The sequence below is a fragment of the Tamandua tetradactyla genome, chromosome 4, assembly GCF_023851605.1.
Source record: "Tamandua tetradactyla isolate mTamTet1 chromosome 4, mTamTet1.pri, whole genome shotgun sequence".
Taxonomy (NCBI): Eukaryota; Metazoa; Chordata; class Mammalia; order Pilosa; family Myrmecophagidae; genus Tamandua; species Tamandua tetradactyla.
Window position 1 is genome coordinate 75,595,799 of NC_135330.1, and position 21,681 is coordinate 75,617,479.

Sequence of the window (21,681 nt, forward strand, 5' to 3'; positions counted from 1 at the left end):
GTCTGGCAAAGTGAGTGGCCAGCCTACCAAGAGCATATTGGCATGAGAACTGGAAAAAAAGAAAAGAGCTCTTGGTCTTAGAAGTGGGGGTTTGGGGCAAGAATGGAAGAGAGGACAATTTGGGGTGCATTTTTGGTTCAGATATATCTGAGTATTTTGGGACAACCTGTAAGATGGATCAAAAGGTCACTGGAGGACTAGGAGGCATATTGAAGAATTCCTCCTGACATAAGCAGGAGCCAGTCATGATGACGTGGTTCTCAGAAGAGAGAGATTATTCTAAGTAGGGCCTTGTGCTTATTTATACATTTGTCTCTGGTTGAGAATAAAAACAAAATGACATTTTTTTCATTAAACTTTCTAAACTACTGGAATGCACTCAGCACTCTTTTAGGACCCACCTAAGAAAGAGGAGGCACAAAGAAGAAAGCCATTCTACCACCATCCCCTTTACTAAAGTCAAGTTCAGTTTCAGAGCCATGAGGAAGCAGAACATCAGCAAGGCACATGGCAGAAGGGACTAGGATTCGTCCGGGGCAACCCTAATAGGCCTAGCTATCATGGTGCCCACCTGGCCTGATGGACTTAAGGAGGCCACTGGTGGGAAACTGCTCCACCTTGCACAGCTGATGGAGGACTCCAGTACCCGATGGAAGAGACGTAGATGCTAGAAGCGTTCCTGATGCCCAGAGAGGACGATGTTTATTAGAGCAGGGCCAAAGCAATGCTCAGTGCAGCAACTACGGAACTTAGCCAACTGGTGTTGGGCTTGATCTTAAATGAGTATGAAAAAAACCATATGGATCCAACCAGACACACAAGAGGGTTACTTTGTAGGAGGCAGAGCTCCTCTATCAGTGCAGACAAGACAACGAACCAGTGGAATATGAGTATCAGAATGAAGAGACTTAGATCTGAGAAACTATCTATTATCTTTTTGCCTCTAGCCATGTCAAGGTAAAGCCAAGAGGCACATACGACCTCAAACCTTGTGATTTGGGTCTCTGTATGTTCCTTAGGTGGACAATATCTTTAAAGCTTGTTTTCAGGAGGAGAGGAAAGTGAAAACTATAGTTTGCAGGGACTAAAAGAAACAGGAGAATCAGGTCTCTTTCTCCCTTCTACAGAAGCCCAAAATAACCTTTTCCCTTTTTCCTCTCAAAACCTGTTCTAAAAAAACTAACAATCAAAAAAATCTAAGCAAAAAAAACAAAACAAAGCCAAACAAAAGCAGAGTAGACATGGTCACTGACCTTGATACCTCATTTGGGTATCAAGATATAGACTAATCATATATTACAAAAGTTAGGAAATGTGACATAATAATATGAATGCAAGACAATATATATGAATCCAAGACTGCTTAGCCATACCTAAACTCATTTAAAGTATACATTAACATTATACTAGATGCAATTGATTTAAAACAGTATCTGACAGAGTAGTATTAGGTACTTATTGATTAAAATAATGTTAATAAAAGTGAAAATGTTCTTATTTGTATAGTGATTTATATTTTCCTAGGTTTTTTTTTCAGTCAGTTAAATTTTGGGAGCACTATATTGTTTTAGTTTGTTAAAGCTGCCAGAATGCAATATACCAGAAATGGAATGGCTTTTAAAAGGGAATTTATTAAATTGCAAGTTTATAATCCTAAGGCTGTGAAAATGTCCAAACTAAGGCATCTAGAGAAAGATATCTTCACTCCAAAGAAAGGGCTGATGAAGTTCAGGTTTCTCTCTCAGCTGGGAGGACACATGGAGATGTCTACTAGCTTTCTCTCCTGGTTTTTGCTTTCATGAAGCTCTTCTGGGGGCGTTTTCCTTCTTTACCTTGAAAGGTCTCTGGCTGGGTGGGCTCTGCAGGTCCTAAAGCTTTCTCCAAAATGGTTCCCTCTTAAAGGGAATGGGTTGGAGACACATCTCCATGGAGACAATTTAATCAAAGGTTAGCACCCACAATTGAGTGGGTCACATTTCCATGGAAACAATCAAAAAGATCCCACCCAGCAATATTGAATGAGGATTAAAGAACTTGGCTTTTCTGGGGTACACAACAGTTCCAAACCGGCACATGTATAAATGCACATCGTAAACAAACTAGAAATTTGGAAGGGTAGAAAGGAGTGCAACATTAAAGCATGGAGTTCCCTCATGTTCCCAAATCAGTTGCCCTTAAAATTTTAAACATTGGGAATAAAAGACTCTGAGACAAACTGAAGACTGTTATGATAAAATCTACTGATAAATTTTTTTGGATCTAGCTGCTATAACGGAACATTAAGTCCTTTTCCAAACGCATTTATAGGCAAAAGCTTAAACACCATTGGTTGTCATTAAGATGCAGGGAAATGAAAAAGCAAAACAAAAAAGAAAATGAGGAATCAGCAAAGACCTGCCCATGAGTTTAGAGTACTGTTTGTGTAAACATGAATAAATCATTGAAAAAGTTGTAAACCTCACTTTTCTCATTTGTTAAAAAAAAGAAAAGGAAGACATATATTGTTACAGCTCTATCTATATTTGCTATGAAGATAAAATAAGACAAATAGCTATAAAAGCATTTTATACATTTTTATACAAGTGAAAGATAAGATTATCAAAACCAGCAAAGGTTAACGGATTTTTTTTTTAAAGAAAATAAATGCCACTGTCATTAATTAATGCTAATAAGTACTGGAATAACACATTCTCAGAATGTTTATCATGCTTTTACATAAAGCTCAGGTTAAACTTTTTTCAGCTAAATCCATTACATGTAGTTGACTTCTTGTGAAAGGAAGAATATATATATTTCACTTAGCATATGCATTCAACAATAGCTTTTTTGATATAGATTCATTACGTTATTCACTCCACAAATATTTATTGGGCATCTGCTATGTACACTTCCTATGTTTTTTATGTGCTGAGATTCAGCAGAAGAGACACTACAAGATACTTTTAGATATTTCTCTTAAATTACACATTATTCTGGTTTATGTTTTCCAAAATTTAGAGGAGCTGTGTATTAACTGGTGTCAGCTATTTATATAGACCAATAATTCCAAACCATTTTAATTTATATTGCTTCAAGCAATTACAATATAAAATGGTAAGTGATGTGAGAAGAACATTTGTACAAAATTACAAATTATGGTGTATATCGTTTGATGGAGACTCAATTACTTATAATAACTACATCAGAAAGAAAAATTTCACTGATTAATAACAAATTATGGTGGGGATACTAGCAACAACATACTTATAGACACAACATTCAAGATAATCAATTAGCATTACTATTTTACCCTTGTCACCCAAATCTCACTTGTTTTGACTCATTTTAAAATCATATTACAAAGTAAATTACATATAAAAATAAATGATGAGAAAACTGATAAAATATGAGTCCAGGTGTTTATATATGGGCAACTGTGCCCATTGGAAAAAGATAAAAATTTGATTTACATTAACCATTTAAATTTGTTTTAAAGCTGAGATCTCTGTCTTCTTATATGGAATATAAAGCCATATATAATTTCATCAGCAGTGAAATTATAACAAACTCTTCTTAGACTTTTTATGCTAGTAATGTTAAAAGAGGTTTATTTTCTGAATTACAATCTGATATTTTCCTTGAATGTTTTGATTACTATTTGGTTAATATCAGTTTTTATGAGCTAATTTTATCTACAGCTCATCTTTTAAAATAGTATATTCATCTATGGTAAAAGAGCAGAATACAGTTATCATTAAAACAAAATAATATAAGAAAGATCATGAAAGTCAAATTTGAACTTGTATAAGATGCTTTCTCCAGATAAAGAATCCCATCGATGCTACATTTGTGACTCCTACTCAAAAGTTTGTTGGAATTCAGTTTACACTAAAGGGATATAGTTTTATGTAAACCATTTATTTGATTTACATTTTAAAAGCCAAGTTTAACTTTATAGCCATGACTCAGCTGAGGACGAAATCTCCTAAAATTATCTATATAGTCTTTTTGACACCCAGAGTTCCAACCTAATAGAATTCATGACCTGTATCCTCTTGATTTTTTTGCATAATAGAGCTACACAAGTGGCAGAAAGCGACTTTCTAATCTCCCCATATAAAATAGATATTCAATATTTGCATATTTGGTAGTATATCCCTAGGTGCTGCTGGGCTTAAATTCACTTATATTCACTTATATGATGGGGGGAAAAATAGGGAGGGTAATATTAGAATGTCGTCATTGTAAAATAGCCTTTAAAGTTGGGATATATGAGGCAAACCTTTCTAAACTCTATTGAATTTTTTTTTAACTTAAACTTTCTCCTACTGCTCTAGATTTGAATGCAACTGAGAAGTATAGTAAATGTGGGGATGAGATTTTCAGTCAAGCAAGCAGTATGTGTTCATCTAGGTCTTGAGTATTTCACAAGCACTAATTAGTTTTCCACTTATTATAATCAACGTGCATTTTATTTTCAATATATGCACCGATCATGTAGTGGTGCTTATATGGTTTTGTTCACATAACTACTTTGAATTTTCAAAATAATTGATCAATTGTTTACTTACTTTAATATAATCAAATGAGTCATATTTGCAGCCAGGGGATAGCACTTCTCAGGTGTGTGATTATGAGCTTTCCAATAGTTTATGCAGCATGCAAAATACAGAGAAATAGGGAGCTGATTTTACCCAATATATGTCAAGCTTTGGAACATATGACAGTTCTCCGATACTGATAGGCTTGGTTCTGTTTGTCATCTTAAATTATTCAATTATTTTGTCTCTGAACATCCCTACCAGTGGCAATCCAGCAAATTCTCCACAAAATATCACCTAGTTTTCAAATGAACAGAAAAGTTGATTTCTTTCTCCCTTCAGGATGAAAACAATATTTATTGTTCTCCTATTATATATGTTGAATACTGTTTCATATCTTCAGGATAGCAGATGAAAGATATAATGCCTGCTCTCAAGGTGTTCACAATCTAGATGCTAAGAAAGAAAACCAGGTAAACCAATTATTTGACTTACGTTTGCTAAATGATAAGAGAGAGGGCTTCACAAAGAAGAAAACGGTAAATTACACATGTCTACATGCAACAAGTCAGTTCCTGATCAAATACTATTAAAGTGGAATAAACAATCCAGGACTTATTATAATATTCATAAAAATTCATGAATGTCTGGATTAATGAGTAAATGAATGAATGAAAAAACATCAATCAGCATTTTTGAAAATATTTTATTCCCATATTTTTCAGGCTTTATATCTCAAGTATCTCTCCAAAAGTTCATGTATATAAATGTCTATTGAATTTTCACTACCTTAGTGCACAATTGTGTATGATCATGGCAAAGTAAACTTAACATTTCTAAGAGTAGGGTAAAAGGATATATTATTCTTTCCTATCTATCGTTAATTGAAACAGGGATGATTTGAGGTAATGCTGCAGGTTACATGGCCTAACTTTCCTTTGCCGATTTTGAATAAATGGTCCCTCTGCCATCAGTGCTACACTCCGCAGACCTATAATTTCTACGTTTATCTCCTAGATTTATGAGACACAATATTAGACAATTCCCATTTAAAATCAGTAGGCTTGCTTTAAATCTTAAAAACTAAAGCTAACATTTGACTAAGAGACACTAATTGACGCGTTGTCTTTAAAAATACATTGATAATGTGATGAAGATGTCAATGTTGTGTCAATATTTTGACACTGCTGAATATTATTAATAATCTAATGGAATTTCCCATCATTGTTTTACTTTTAAACATGTAGTTGAGACATGTGACTTGGGAATCAGAATATTACACTGGAAATGAGAATGTCAAAATTCTAGTCCTAGTTCTGTCCTTATCTAGTTTTCCGAATCTCTATTTCCTCATCTACCCAATGGAAATAAAATTCCTTAAACTTTATACATCATAGAGTCACTTAATGACTCAAAGAAACTGGCATGTGAAAACATTTTGAAAATGCAACTATCAAGGAAAACATCAGGAAATATTTAGCTGTTTTGGGGGCTAAGGAAAGCCTATCTATATTTTTCTTTGTAAGGAAGAAACTATTAAAGGAAAATATTTCTGCACTTGACTACAAGTTTAGGCAAAAATTTCCTCATGTTAAAAAACCATCATAGGGTGGGCAATAGTGGCTCAGAGGCAGAATTTTTACCTGCCATGCTGGAGACCCAGGTTCAATTACCAGTGCCTGCCATTGTAAAAAAAAAACCTAAAAAAAAAAAAAAATCATAAACAAAGTAAAAAATGACAAAAGTGGAAAAAAAAACTAATATAGGTTCTACACAAATAGGAAGCAATCTTAATGTATTGGAAAATAGGACTATGTCATTTTAAATAACGCACAACAACATTTGGGGAATTAATTTTAAGAAATTAGAAATTCATCCAAAGATTCCTATTAAAAGGTATGGATATTGCACTTTTTTTTATAATAGAAAAATGCGAAATAACTCAATCATTGTAAGGGTTTGGTTAAATATATTATGACATTACTTAAAAAAAAAACTGTGCAGTCACTTAAAACATGTTTTAGAAAGTAATTTAGTGATTTGGTAATATGCTCACTGTGTATTATAATGTGATAGAAGTATATAAAACAATATGTTTACAGTTATTTGTATCTATCTGTGCATTACCAAAAAAAGATCAGAAGATGGTAAATGCTAAGCCAAAGTGTAATTAACAATCATCTCCGGTTGTGAGATTACGGGACTTTTTTCTATACATTTCTCCACATTTTCTTTACTATTCATAATTTACATTTTGTAGTTATTTTATTTTAAATTGCACTTATTTTTGCATGGGTGATACATATGCATGGTACAAAACTCAAAAGGAAAAAAATTCAAAAAGGCACCAAACAGCCTGCATGAAAATTAAGTCTGAGTCTGGCTTTGTTTCCCAACCACCCTACTCTCTTCTGGGACCTTTTTAATTGCTAAATTCTTATTTATATCTCCAGAGATAGTCTACAAGTACACAACCAAATATACAAATGTTAGCATAGTATAAGATACACTTTTTTGTACCATCCTTTTTTTTCCACTTAATATAGTAGATCTTTGTTATTTGATCTTTGTTATTTGAGGTAGGTGTGTTAAATGAAATCCCTGCCAACAGTGAATTAGCAAATACCCAATGAGCCTTGTTTGACCTCCGCTGGGAAGTTTTGGGGCTCTGCACATTAGAATGTCTGAGAATGATCACACAGGCGCCAGGAGCGTTTTCAGCAAATAGGCAAATTCACAGACACAGAATCTGTGAGTGATGCAAATCAACTTTACTTTAAAGATGCTATCCTATTGGGTAAAGACCTCTCATCCTATTCAATGACCACATTTAAATAACCACATAATATTCTAGTGCACAACTAGCTATTAGTATAACTTGTCTGACTAGTTTTTGACTGATGTTCATTAGTTTCTTTAATATGTGTGTGTATAATACTGTAAACAAATATATGTGTGTTTATGATCAGATGTATCAATACTCTGGAACAATCTCAAGTACAATAAAATGTAAAATTCTACAAGTTGCATAGGATTCTATTTAATACTATCTTTTGGTTACTTTGATTTGTGGATTTAAACTAAGCTGAAGCAAAAGACAAAACAATTTACAAGTCAGGACTTAAAGGTTCCGTGAAATTTACTACTTCACCTGCAGCAATTAGTTGAGTGTCTGGAAAATAGTAGGTGACATTTTTTTTTTTTTTTTAACATGGGCAGGTACCGGGAATCGAACCCGGGTCCTCTGGCATGGCAGGTGAGCGTTCTCGCCTGCTGAGCCACCGTGGCTTGCCCAGTAGGTGACATATTTAACTGTAAAAGTCGTATAAACACAATGAATAGAGATAGGCATTTAGGATATTTAGACTTCAGCCACAAAACTGATACCATGCCCTATGGAAGGTATTAGGAGGGCTCTGGGATGATGTCTTCATGCAGATGATAAAAATCAGAAGGAAGGAATAACCTAACTGCAATTCCAAAAAAGTAGAGAAAGTATCCAAAGTTGATTCATTATTTTGAAAAGGGAGTCATGCACTGACAGATTTGAGGATTTCAAAATGGGAGAAAATAAGTCAACAAAAAAGAAACTCAATTTAAAAAATAGATACAATGTCCTAAAAATTTCCGAAAGGAAGAACACGGATAGACAGCAGAGTTGGACAATTCCCAAGGATATACATGTATAATCCTTCATCCACAAAAAAAGATAGTAAAGTAGGGTTGAGGCATTATTGACGGTAAGATTCCAGTATCTATAGATTTAACAAATGAGCTAAACTTTAGCATTGTACAAGTCAATATTTGGTGTGGCACTCTAATTTACAGTAATTTTCTCAGCAGCCCATATCTTTTGTCCTCAATTTTTTTTTTTTTTTTTACATGGGCAGGCACCAGGAATCGAACCCGGGTCCTCTGGCATGGCAGGCAAGCATTCTTGCCTGCTGAGCCACTGTGGCCTGCCCTGTCCTCGATTTTTATTATCAGATTATGCCCATAACCTCAAAGCTGGTCATATGGTCCAAAGTGGGCAATCAGAATCCTTCTTCAAGATTTTCCTATCTGACACCAATTTCCCAGTCATTTGAATTTAAATTCAGAAAAACTGAACCCCATGCTCCCTAGTCCGTGGTCTCTACATGCTATAATAGAGGTTGGAATGCATTTCACAAAGAAAGATGAAATCGTTGGGTTTCCATCACTTGCAATTGAAAGAGTCAGGACTCAGGACACAAGATGAATATGTTTACTTTGTAAAACAAATAAGGAATAACCATTACTGATTTTGAAACATTCTAACCTTCGTCATGGACAAAATCTGATTTACTCTAAAAGACATTTCAGTTTAAGATAGCTGTCAAATACTTAGATGAATGGAAAAAAGTTTTCTCTCTAATTTTATCATTGAGTAGTTATTTGACTAAAAGAAGTAATCTAAGCTTTCCTGTGCATTAATTTTTATATCCATGGTATAGAGATTTTATTTTGAAAATAATTTTGAAAAATATCTAGGGGTTTAATTCTTCAGGGAACTGAAAGAATGTATTCAAAGCATAATATATGAGGAAAGAGTAGCTTGAATTTAATCTCTGTCTCTTTTTTTCTTCTTCTTGTATAACTAATACAACTAAATTCCTGATGTTTGATTTGGGGTACTTCTATGTATCATTTGTAGCTTTAGATGTTTTACTACTTTGCCTTTATGTTTAGAGAAAGCACACCAAATTAATCTGAGAATCCATATTCTGTCAGGAATGGTATCCTCCTATGTTTTGCTGAATTTCCTCAATCAGATAGAAAGGCAAAAGGTTTAAAGCTTATCCAGATGTAATTTTATAATGATGTCACTAGGCTTTATTCAATAATCAAGACCCCTAAAATATACAGTTTTAGGCTTAGTATCTGCAACAAGGATAATGGAAATCTATACCAAGGATAAGTACTTTGGCAGATTGTGTCATCACAAAATATTTAAACACAATTTAAAATGATTTATAATAAGCAGATTGTATTTAACACTAATACACAGGGATATAATACAACAAAGCTGCTAAGAAATAAACATAATACCTCTCTCTCCTATCCACTTCACCCTGTTGCCATCTGCATTGTTAAATCCAGTTAATCGGTTGCATTTAAAGTTCTACCCCATGTGACCTTTAGTTTGATGCCTATTGAATGGAGACAATTGTGTAGCTATGCAGGTTGCCTATTTCAGATGCCTATTTCAGAGTAATTTTACATTTCCATCATTTACTTTCTAAAATACTGATAAGCTCATGCTATTTCCTTACTGAAAACCCTTCAATGATTCTCAGTTGCTCTAGAATGAAGTTCAAATTTCAACCAAGAACTAGTGTCCTGGATAATTTGGCCCCCACCTTGTGTCTCACTAGCCTGACCACTTGTCCAGGGCACCCAGCCATACTAAACTGCACCCCCATTTAATCTTCATGAAACACACATTCTCAGCTCTGCGCCTTTGACTCTTCAGCCCTTGTCCTTAGGCTTGCCTTGTCCTCTGTTCTGAAGCTTTCCTCTAAAGCCCTACTCAAACTCACTTCCGCTCTGAGTTATATCTTTCAGATTGAAATGATCACATCCTTCTTTGTACTCCCACCTGTTATAGAACTTAGCCACAAACTGGCCAGCATTATATTTAGCTGTATGTATTTCTGTCTTAGCCATTGAACTTGGAATTGAGGGAAAATGACAGTGTCTTTGCCATATTGTCCAACCTCTTAGGTAGAGACTTATGCATTATAGGTACTCAACAAATGTTTGCTGAATTAAATTGAAGACATGATTTAGAGACATGTTGGAAGGGTATCTTAGCTTGGCAGGTCTGCTATAACAAAATACCACAGCTGGTTGCCTTAAAGAACCGTAATTTATTGTCTCACCGTTTTGGAGACCAAAAGTGTGAATCAAGGGGTCAGCAAGCCAGGCTGTCTTTGAAGTCTATAGCAGTCTCTTAGTGGCTGGCTGGCACTCAGACTCTGCTTCTATCACATGGCAACCTAACTCCTTTCATCTCCTGTTCTTTCTTCTTCTGTCTCCAAATTTCCTTTGTTTACAAGGACTCGGTCATATTAGATTAAGGCCTACCCTGATTCACTTTGGCCTCATATTAATAGGATCTTCAGAGATCCTAATTTACAATTGAGTCTATGCCCACAAGACACAGGAGTTAGCACTTGAATATGCTGTGGGGGACACCTAACTCAATCCCCAACAAAGGATATATATATTTTTTTGCCTTAAGAGTCTTTATTATAATAAATTTAACACAATAAAAATAGTAATATTTCTATCTGCAACTGATAGCATGTGTTTTTTTGCCATTTACCATTTTTACAGAAGAGTTGTAAGCACTGCACTGTCTTTTTTACATGCAATTTTACATTTAACGTTCACACTAAGTCTCTGAAATAGTACAGTTATTTCCATTTTACCAGGAAACCAAAGCATAGTAAAGGCAACACTAGGTTAATTAACACTAGGTTAATGGCACACCTGAGTGATTCTGCCTCTGAACCCTGCGACGACAGAATTCTAAGAATGACAGTTAATGACCCTCACCCTTGTACAATCTACTCTTTGAGTATACTTGGAAACTATGAATATGATGAGATATCATTCCTGAGATTATCATTCTTTATATGAATAAAGAGAGATTACCTGATGGACCCAATCTAATTACTCTAAACACTCTTTAAAAGCAAAAGAGATTTTTCTGGATGGTGGTAGAAGTCAGAGAGCTTTGAAGCAGGAGAGGGATTCTGAGGAAGCTTCTCCATTGCTGAGATGGAAGGGCCACTAGTGATCTCTGAAAATGACCTCTAGAAGCTGAGTGCATTCCCTGGCTGGCAGCCAGCAGGGAAATGGGGACCTCAACCCTACCTACTGCTGCAGGGAACTGAGTGCTGCCAGCAACCATAACAAGCTTGGAAATGAATTCTTTCCCTTATCCTTTGAACAAGGTCCCTTATCCTGACACCATGATTTTTGCTTTGTGAGACCCTAAATAAAAAACCCAATCAAACCTACTTTGAGCTAGTAAATGGGTATTATTTTAAGTTGCCTACTGAAACTCTCTAACAGTTACATGTGGCCATGAGCGTGAATTAAAGCTACTGGAATGTGCATAGAGTGACATATGTCTTTCCCAGGCCTGGTTCATAAAAATCTCCAACATATGATCCTTCATTCTCTTTTCTCACCTGCTACTGCAATGGAAATAACTGCAGAGAAGTTTAGAAGCCACATATCAAAGATGGCAGATCCTGCATCTGCTTCAGTTCCTGAATGAATATATAAAGAAGGGAGCTCTGCTAAGCAAACTCTCCACCGTCTCACTGCTATTAAGTGTGCAAGAAGTAAATGTCTGTTGTGGTTCAGCTATGATACTCTATTGCATGTATTTATACCACCTAGAGTTATCATAACTAATATAGACAAGATTTTAAAGGATGAGAAATGAAGAAAGAGAATTAGCCAGTCATGTAAAGATCTGGGAAACAGAAAGTTCAAAGGTCTAGATATAGAAAAGGGCTTGTTGTATTTAAAAAGCAAACAAGCAAACTAACTCAAACAGAAAGAAAATCATTGTAGTATTGTAGAACAAAGTGGGAGCAAGGTGGAATGATATATGATCAAAGAGGTAGATAAGAACCAGATAATAAGCACTGTAGGCCAAGCTAAGCAGTTTGGAGTTCATTTTAAGACTCTCTGTAAGGGATGAAGATGTCCAAGATTAAATCCAGATGTCTTTCTTTCTGAACTGGGGAGCTCAGGAAGAATAACACATTTGTATGATGTAGGAAATACAATGAATTCAATTTTAGGAAGCTGGAATAAAATGCCTCTCGTGGGAACACCCAAAATGTAGTTAGACAAACATGTCCATTGCTTAGGAAACACGTCTGAGCTGGAGATGATGGTCATTGAATCATCAGAGGGGTGTTGGGTGGGGCGTGCCAAAGACGAACACTGAGATAGAACCAACATTTGTGGGTGAAGGAAAAGAGGAAGAGGAGCTCATGCAAGACCTTGAGCAGGAGCAAGGAAACTGAGAGAGCTGGGTGTCAGCTCTGACCACGAGACGAGCCTTCTGCTATGGAGAAGTGATCAACAATGAACAATCTGCCAGGTGACATGAATGATAAGGTCTCCACATTGTCCTTGAATTGGAGACTAGAAGAAGCTTGGTGACAACTGCTTCATCTGAGGGGCAGAGTTGTGGAGCCGATGGAGCTTAGGAGTGTGAGTGTGAAGGAGAGGAAGGCAAGGTGGGAGAATGAGTGGAATGTGGGATTCAGAAAGATATTTTTAATATTTTTTTCACATATAAGTATCTTGAGCCTATACAAATGCTGATGAAGAGAGCTACTACAGGGGTAAAGGTACAGGAAAAGTGAAGATAACTGATATAGATACCCTCACCAACACAGGAGAAGACAGGATCCAGAGGAGTATGAAAGCACAGGAGAATGAACACCTTTTGTTTCCTAAGGGGTGGGGAAGAAGCATGGGTTCTGATGCAGAAGAGCTAATAGGCTCTGGTAGCAGCAAACCGAGGAAGTCCTTCAGAGTGCTTCCGTTTGAAGCAGAAAGCAGCGCCACTCTGCTAAGTTCAGTGAGGTCAGAGCTTGAAGAACTTCAGACAATGACTGAAGAGCCATGGGACACACCACAGAAACAAAGGGAATAAGGAAAAGAAAGAAAGATAGAAAGCAAGCATTCAGAAGCCTATTGGAGATTGGAGAACATCAATTCTCGGAACTGTACCTTTCTGCATGTTTATCAAATTTTCTTCAGCAGAGCTCGAGATGCCAGGTTTAGGAGTGAAAAACAAAGACAACTAGATGATCTAGATTTGGTGGGTCTCCACTTGAATATATTGGAGCAGGAGAGTTGTTCCAATATAGTGAAGGGACAAGAGAGTTGATAAAATTGAAAAGAAAGCCTTTCAATTTCTACATTATGAAGCTGGCTTGGAAAGGAAGGAAAGACAGGAGTGGTATAACAGATGGGAAGAACTTGAGGGGTTAAGAAACTGGGAGTTTCAAAGAACAAAATATCTGTAGTATGACTGAAAATGTTATATAGTTGGAAAAATAGGTGTTTGTTATTGGACAAGGGGATAACTGAACTTAGTACTTTAGATATGGAAGCATTTCTAGGTGATCTCAAAGTCCGGGATGTTGATGGTGAGAACAAATAACTTAATACAGTAAATTTCCCTATAGCTGAGAAGGTAAAGGGTCTGAAAGCCTGAGGTGTAGAATGGATTGTACACATGACTATTGAAACTACCCAGGATATTACTGGAACCTGGGGTAGAGAAGGGGGGGGTCCTAGGTGCCAAGGTCCGTAGTGAATCAGCAGCAGGGACAGGATATTAGGAAAGATGCGCAAAACAGAAAAAGAGTCAAAGAGCATGAATCTCACAGGATCAGTGAATATTAAAGGAGGGTGGAAGTTGAATGATCTGGTATGGGGTAAGGTAGAAGAGGAGAGATGAGAATGCCGCTCTTATAACTCTTGACTTTTGAGATACATGGAATGTGTGTACAAATGGTTTACATCCATTCAAAATGGCTGAAGAAGACACTGCTATTTCCCGGTGAGAGTTCATTTTCATTTATATCAAGATAAAAGAGGAAACAAAATATAAGTATGAGGCCTTCTCTCACGATCTTTCACGGAAATATAAGCTCCATGAAGGCAGGGCCTTTAGCATCTTTTGTTCACCACTGAATCCTTAATGCTTAGAAAAGTAATGAGCGTCTACCTATTGTACACACAACGGTATTTCCAAGTCGCTTTAGTTTGCCGAGGCTGCCGAATGCACTATACAAAAAAACAGGTTGGCTTTTTACAATGGGAATTGATTTGCTTACAGATTTACAGCTCTAAGACTGTGAAAATGTCCGAATTAAGGCATCAACAGGACAACACCTTCTCTGAAGAAAGGCTACTGGCATCTGAAACACCTCTGTCACAGGGGAAGGCACGTGGCCAGCATCTGCTTGGGTCCTTCTCTCCCATGTTTCCTTGCTTTCAGCTTCTTGCTCCAGTGAATTGCTCTCTCTCAGCTTCTGTGGGTGTGTTTTTGTCTCTCAGTTTCTCTGGGACTCTCTGAGCTCTTTGGGCTTTTTCTGTGTGTCCTTTATCCTCTTCTGAAGAACTCCAGCAAGAGCATCAAAAAACCCACCCTGAATGAGGCAGGAGATAGCTCAATTGAAATAATTTAATCAATGGTCTCACCTAGAATAGGTCTATACTCATTGGAATGGATTAAAAGAACTTGGACTTCTCTGGGGGTGCCTAACAGCTTCAAACCACCATGCAAATGTACGAACCATTCCAGATAGAAGAGATTTATCTCTTTTCTAAGTAATTTTAACTACTGTCATGGGTTGTATACATTTTTAAGTTGATGTTGAGTGGATGCTTTATCTTCTTTAATATTTTTAAGGTGTTTGAGGGAAGTTGTAGAATTCTATTAATCACAGCATCAAACACACAATCATACATAGAGCAGTGTATCCAAAAAAATTTGCTACATATTGGATGATTAAATGGAAAATTTTAAGTGGCTATAGGCACAGCCTACTATATTAGAGTGTTTCTTAAGTTCAGCGTATTAATTACATCTGAATTGTGAATCAGTATTTTTAATTTACTATTAAATATTAACTTACTATTTCTCAGGTTTTTTTTTAAATTCACTTCAAACTACTTCAACAAGAGTTTATTAAATACCAACTGGATCTTTATTCTCTTGGTAAGTACTGAAGTTATTAAAATAAGTAGTGATATAATAACTGCAGTTGATTCACTTGTATTCTTATTCTGAATCAAGATTTGCCTTTTTAAAATAAGTTAGTACTACAAGACAAAATATATTCAAGTGACAAATAGGTAGAAGGTGATATGGCAGATTGTGTAAATAAAAGGAAAATGTGGGAATTGAGGTGGGTCATCAAATGGGCAAAATGAATTCAGTGGCAGACAGTGTGCGAGGTATGGAGAAAACCATACATGACATTGGCTAGAAGGAAATGAGTAAGTAATCAACCTGACTAAATCTCAAGGCTAGGGAGATAATTATTAATTGACAAGTTGTGTCAGATTCCTGAAATGTTCTTCCTTTATACCAATTTTATCGGTGTATGCTAAAATTGCAGAAATTTTACTTTCTAATATCCAAATTGTAGAAAGTTTTTAAAATAACAAATTAAATGAAAAAGAAAACACCAGAATCCCTTTACTTGGAGATAACCACAATTAACACCTTGGTGAAATATCCCTTTACATCCATACCTTCATTCCTACATGTATACAAACTTAAAATATATATACACATATTTTACTAAAATGGGATCATACTACAAGCTATCTGTAAATACATTTGCTTTTAGTGTCTTCCCACATTATTAAATATTCTTCTACGGCATCATATATATATAATGGTCACATATAATTCCACATAGAATTGTAGATTTAGGATTTTTTAATTTTATTATTACTTTTTTGCTGGTGTACACTAATCAGTGAATTTTGTGTGTATTGATGAAGCATTTCTATAATTATTTATCAGGCTTGAACTTGGGAAAAGAAGCAGAGGTTTTATTTTACAAATCTTCCAATGACTTTCTGGAAACTAGGAATTTCACCAGTCTTAGCAACAGCCTTAGCTCTGGGAAGTGGGTTTCCGATACAGGTATGGGAACACAAAGGATTTTTCGACTGAATCACTCTCCCTTTTGCGTTCTCCAAAAGAAGCCAGTGACTAAAGACTGTTTGATTTCATTAATACAAAGTATAAACGTAGCAAAATGAATCTGTGCCGTTAACAGTTAGGGGACAGTCTATCCTAGTCAGAAGATAAGAGATTTCAGAGTACACAGTGGGGGCCGCTGGGTGTTGATAATGTTTTTTTGGGGGGGGGGGTGCTAGTTCCATGGATGTGTTCAGATTGTAAAAATTCATCAAATGGTCCAATTATGGCATATTCGCTTTTCCATATGAAATTATAATTCAATTAAAAGGTCAAAAAATACATGAAAATGAATGGCTGCTCTAAATATACTCAAAGTAGTTAGCCTCTCTCAATGAGACACACCATCAACTTTTTTGGGATTTAACTCCACTTCTTTTCCAACTGAATATTATTCACACTAAACCCTCAAAATTCCCTGCAACTACAGAGTCCTTTCTTATTAGGTAAGAACATATGATTGCTTAGGTTGACTACAGCTAATACGGGCATGGATCTTAACATATGTATTTTATTTCTTCACATACTGGCACACTGTAAAATCATCTTAAAGGGGGAATGACAATTGGGTTGTATTTTTACACTTACCCAGAACTGATATTTAAGTATTCCCTATAAGTCATTTTACTTCATTTGACCCTTTGTTATTAAGTAAACATGGCTCTTTGGAGAACTTACATTTTGTACTAATTAACCTAAGAGTCTGGTTTCTAGCTAAACCGAGCTACTATTCTGGAGTTGTTGGTCACAGGGTTAGTAGCTGAGTAACTTGGCCTCTGTAGGCTCTATTTTCTTTTCATTGCATAGGCTTTTTTTTTTTTTCTTTTTATCCTGACGGTTACTTCGGCTTTGCATAATTTAATGCTATATGTCTGTGACATACAGAGGGCACAAGATAAAACTTAGTTTGTAATAGACAGGTACAGTGACTCATGGCTGAGATCATTGCCTTACCTGAAAACCCTCACTGGCTTTGCCTTATTAATACTTGGCCTTGCAGATTAGGACACATGCAAGTTACCAGGATTCCCTTCAGTGACATTACTTCCCACAGAAGGAATGATTTTGATGCACTGCACTGCGGTATTCAATAACGCAAATTAAAGAATATATCTAGATAAAAGGGAAGCTTTATTTTGCTAAGAAAGGACCTATTGTAAACCATCAGTGTGAACAAACATAATTTAGCTCAAATTTGTAGTGCGGATAAGAAACCTTAAAATGCTTAGTTGGAAGAACCTAATTGTTAAACCTATTTTATTGCACCATAAGCAACACAGCTCCTTCTATAATAAATTTCTCATCATAAGACTTAAGTGTTTAGAAGGTTCAAGAAGGACATTTCCATTTTGCTACTTATCCGTGGTTCTTTTCACCTTGGCAAATAAGACATAAGGCAGAAGTTTGAACACTACTAGTTGGTGAAAAATACAAATTGCATATTTGACTTGACCAGAATTTCTTCCTCCTATTCTCTTACCAAACCCCTTTCTCTTTACTTTCTTCCCTTCTTCCCTCTTTCCTCTTCTCCTCAATTTCTCTCTCTCTTCCTGTCACTGTTCCCCCCCTTCGTCACAGATCACTCACTCACTCACCCACACAGTTTTTTTTTTTTTAATTTAATTTGTTTGTATGCTGTATGGCGGGGGTCACATTTCGTTATTTTTCTATGTGAGTATCCTGTTATTGCAGCACCACTTGTTGAATTTTTGTTTATTTTTGTTTCTTTGTTTGTTTTTTGGGAAGTGCATGGACCAGGAATCAAACCCGGGTCTCCCACCTGGCAGGTGGGAATTCTACCACTGAGCTACCCTTGCACCCCCTCACCCCCCACGGTTTTTGCATTGTATTATCCATGTCTTATGCCTCAGTCTTAGTGTTAGAAGCCCAAATCTTCATGGAGCAGTAGTAGGAAGACACTAGCTGTGGTGCTAGGGATCAACAACTCTTATTCAATAGAAAGGCTATTATAGGTTGATGAAACATACTCAAAAACATGCGCATGCATTAATGTCGGATAACTGTATTTGTCTATAAACTACCTATTAACCTTCCCCCTTTGGAATTCTAGTTTTTACAATCAGCAATGGCTGAGTTTGGGTTAACCAAGAACAATTTATGTAACAGTAAAGTACTGTGAAGAGGCAATCCTATTCTTTCCTTACCAGGGCACACAAGCCACACAATGCTTCTGGTCAAGTTTGTGGTGTACGTCTCTGGATCACCACATCTCTTTGCTGTGCTTGCTTCTAAAATCTTGGTAGTCTTTTCTGAAACATTTCACAAATTTCTCAGAGATCTCCAGTTTCTGGTACAGTGCTCATTTTAAATGAGAATGATCTGGCTGGCTACAGTTTGGGTAGCATCCATCAAGCAGGATGCTGTCTGGCCTGGACTTTGTAACAATCCCGGTATGTTGAACAGCCTCACAAAGGACTTCTTTCCTCTACTTACTTATGAACATGCCATATACACGTATCTTAAGTGGCCCACAGTAGCTCTGCTAGTGATATCAGCATAGGTCCTTCAATCTTTTCGATAATGTTTTTAATCATAAGCTTTAAAACACAATTGTTTTTACCTTGATATTCTTAAAAAATCTGTCATGGGACAGAAATAAGAGATTAATGGAGATCTTGCAAAAAAAGATAAATGGCGCCATCAGAATACCACAAAACTGGGGGAAAAATTAATTGAACCTATACTTTTGATAAATATTTATTTTTTGCGGAAGAAAAATGCATACTAGTTTAAGCTGTCATTATACTAACCTACATCCTATTTTTCATATTATTAGTAATACATAATGTGGTAGTTTATATTCAAAAATAAAACTGGAATGTATATACCGCATGTATTTATCCAGAAAAACGCCAAGGTTACTATGGTTACGAAAAATCCATTACCTTTGAATACAGAATGAAAAAGTTTGACTTAAAGTGTGTGCTATTTATTATAGCAAACATCAACAGCCTTTGGGAGGTTCTCTAACTGGATTCATTTTTCAGTGTCAGAACTGACCCACCATACTACTAGCTTATGGCCTGTGCGAGGCAAAAAAATTTGAACTGTATGCATTTTTAAATATATTTTGCACTAACTCAAGGTGCAGCAATGCCTTTGACTTTTAATGCTTCATATTTAAGAGAAAGATGAAAAAAATTCAAGCCACCTAGATGCTAAGTGGCCTCTGAATTGAAATGCATTTACCTTTACCAGTATCTGCCCTGGCAGCAAGATCCATTTACTAAGCATAAGGATGAACATTGGTTCTATATGTGAACTTAAAAGGAAAGTACAAATAAATGGAGTAGGGGTGAGAAAAAAATGTTGACACCTTGAATATTTAGCAGGAGACATTAAGCCACATTATTAACAAAATTTTTTATAGTATAGAAGGCAAAGAAGTTTAAATAGCTCAGGTGACTGTAAAGAGAAGGAACAAGTTATGAAATATAGCTCTTGAAGAAGTTTTGAAACTATTCCTTGCCTAAATTAAATTTTGTTCATCAAGAATGTGAACAATATCTCAAAAAATAGTATAAATAGCTAAAAATAATACAGAAAACTATACAGTATAATTAATAGTCAAAGACATGCAAATAAAAAACAAGATCATTTTCACTTGTAAAATTATAAAAAGATTAAGAATATAACATTCACTGTTGCTGAAACTTTCTGGAAGATAATACAATGATACACATCAAATATTCTGTAAAAGTTCACTGTCTTTGACTTAGCTGTTTCCTTTCTAGGAATCTTGCACTTACATCCAATGGTATCTATCACAGCATTGTTTAAAAAGAGATAAACTAGAAACTATTTAATTGTTAAAACAATTAACAGTGTTAAAACACACCCATAAAATAGAATATGCTATTAATAAAAGTATTTCAAAATATATATTTAAATTATTAATAATTGGGGGTTATATTCATAATATAATCAGCAGTAGTATCCAAGGATTCAAAGTTATATATAGGTTATAGTTCAATTATTTTAAAATGAATAAATACTACAATGAATTGTATCAAATACTGAGCTTCTATTGGATTGTAGGATCATGGGGTTTTAGATGCCTGCAGTTTTATATTATATTCGATAAGCACATATTACTTTCATAATTTAAAAAGATTCTCAGTTATTTCCTTAATCTATTAAACTGCATCTTCCATTTCTCAGTCTTCTTATGAAAAAATATCTTAGCATTATAGAGAGCCATTTTAGTGACCCTAAATTCTTACTGTTCCCGAAAGCACCAGCCCTCACAGATAGAAGTTCCACCTACAGCCACCCAGAGCAGAAAGCTTATTAGGTCACAAACACCCTAGTGGAGGGAAAGGCAGTGAGTGCCTTGGGGGTCGGGAGCTGTACAGAAACACATGGTGTTGGATCTACCCCTTTCCTGTGCTAGGTGTAAACAGGTTGTAAGTAGGACCTTCTGGTGAGGCTATTCAGTTAAGCTGTGACTCACCTCATTCAGGACGGGCCTTCACCCTCTTAGTGGTGTCCTTTATAAATGAAAGAGAGAGAGAGAGACAGAGGGAGGGAGAGAGCACGCAAGCTGTGGGGACAAGAAACTGAGAGCAAGGAAACTGGAAGAGAAGGGAGAGAAAGGCAGTGTCGCCATGTGCCTTCTCATGTAGCAGAGGAACCAAGGGTCACCGGCAGGCAGTCTTCAGGAGGAGAGCATCACGCTGATGATGCCTTGATGGACATTATCACAGCCTAAAACTGTAAGCTAATAAATTCCCATTGGTTAAGCCAAGGCATTTCATGGAGCTGCTTTAAGCAGCCTGGGAAACTAAAACAAGTGCCAGTAGTATCATTCACATGTTATGATGAAACATGCATGGACTTAAACCACCTGTAGAGGGCAAAGCCCCTCTCAGTGATGAGAGCAGTTTCCTCAATCTGCCTTCTCCCATCAGACTTCAGACAAACTACCCTTTCCCATTCTGTGAGTCTCAGTGGACAGTTAATCTTGAAGACATAAATGACATGCATTTGGTGTGTATCATCAGGATAAAATCTTAGAGCTGAAAGAGATCTTGAAGGTAATTTTATTCAATCTCTCAAGCAATTTTGAGATTCTCTGAAAGAGTGAACATTAGGTTGGTTTCAAAGTCTACCCCTCATAGGCTGTGACCTTGAGGAAGCTACTTAACCTTTCCATGCCTCAGTTTCTTCATTTGTAAAATGGGAGTAATCATTTCTATTTCATAGAACAAGGGTTACAGAATTCTACCCAACCATGCTGAAATTCAAAAGTATAAGTTTTTATCATTTTAAGGTTCTCAGACCTGAGGGAGGACAAAAACTGTAAACCCCGAAAATGCAATTGGATGAATATCAAAGTACTGCTCATAAATG

At 36.0% G+C, this 21,681-nt stretch overlaps 1 protein-coding gene across 1 annotated transcript in view; it reads right to left on the minus strand.

The window, feature by feature from the left end:
* USH2A (usherin) overlaps positions 1 to 21,681 on the minus strand; it is an 844,952-nt gene that overhangs the window by 378,454 nt on the left and 444,817 nt on the right. The gene's annotated exons all lie outside the window — the stretch shown is intronic.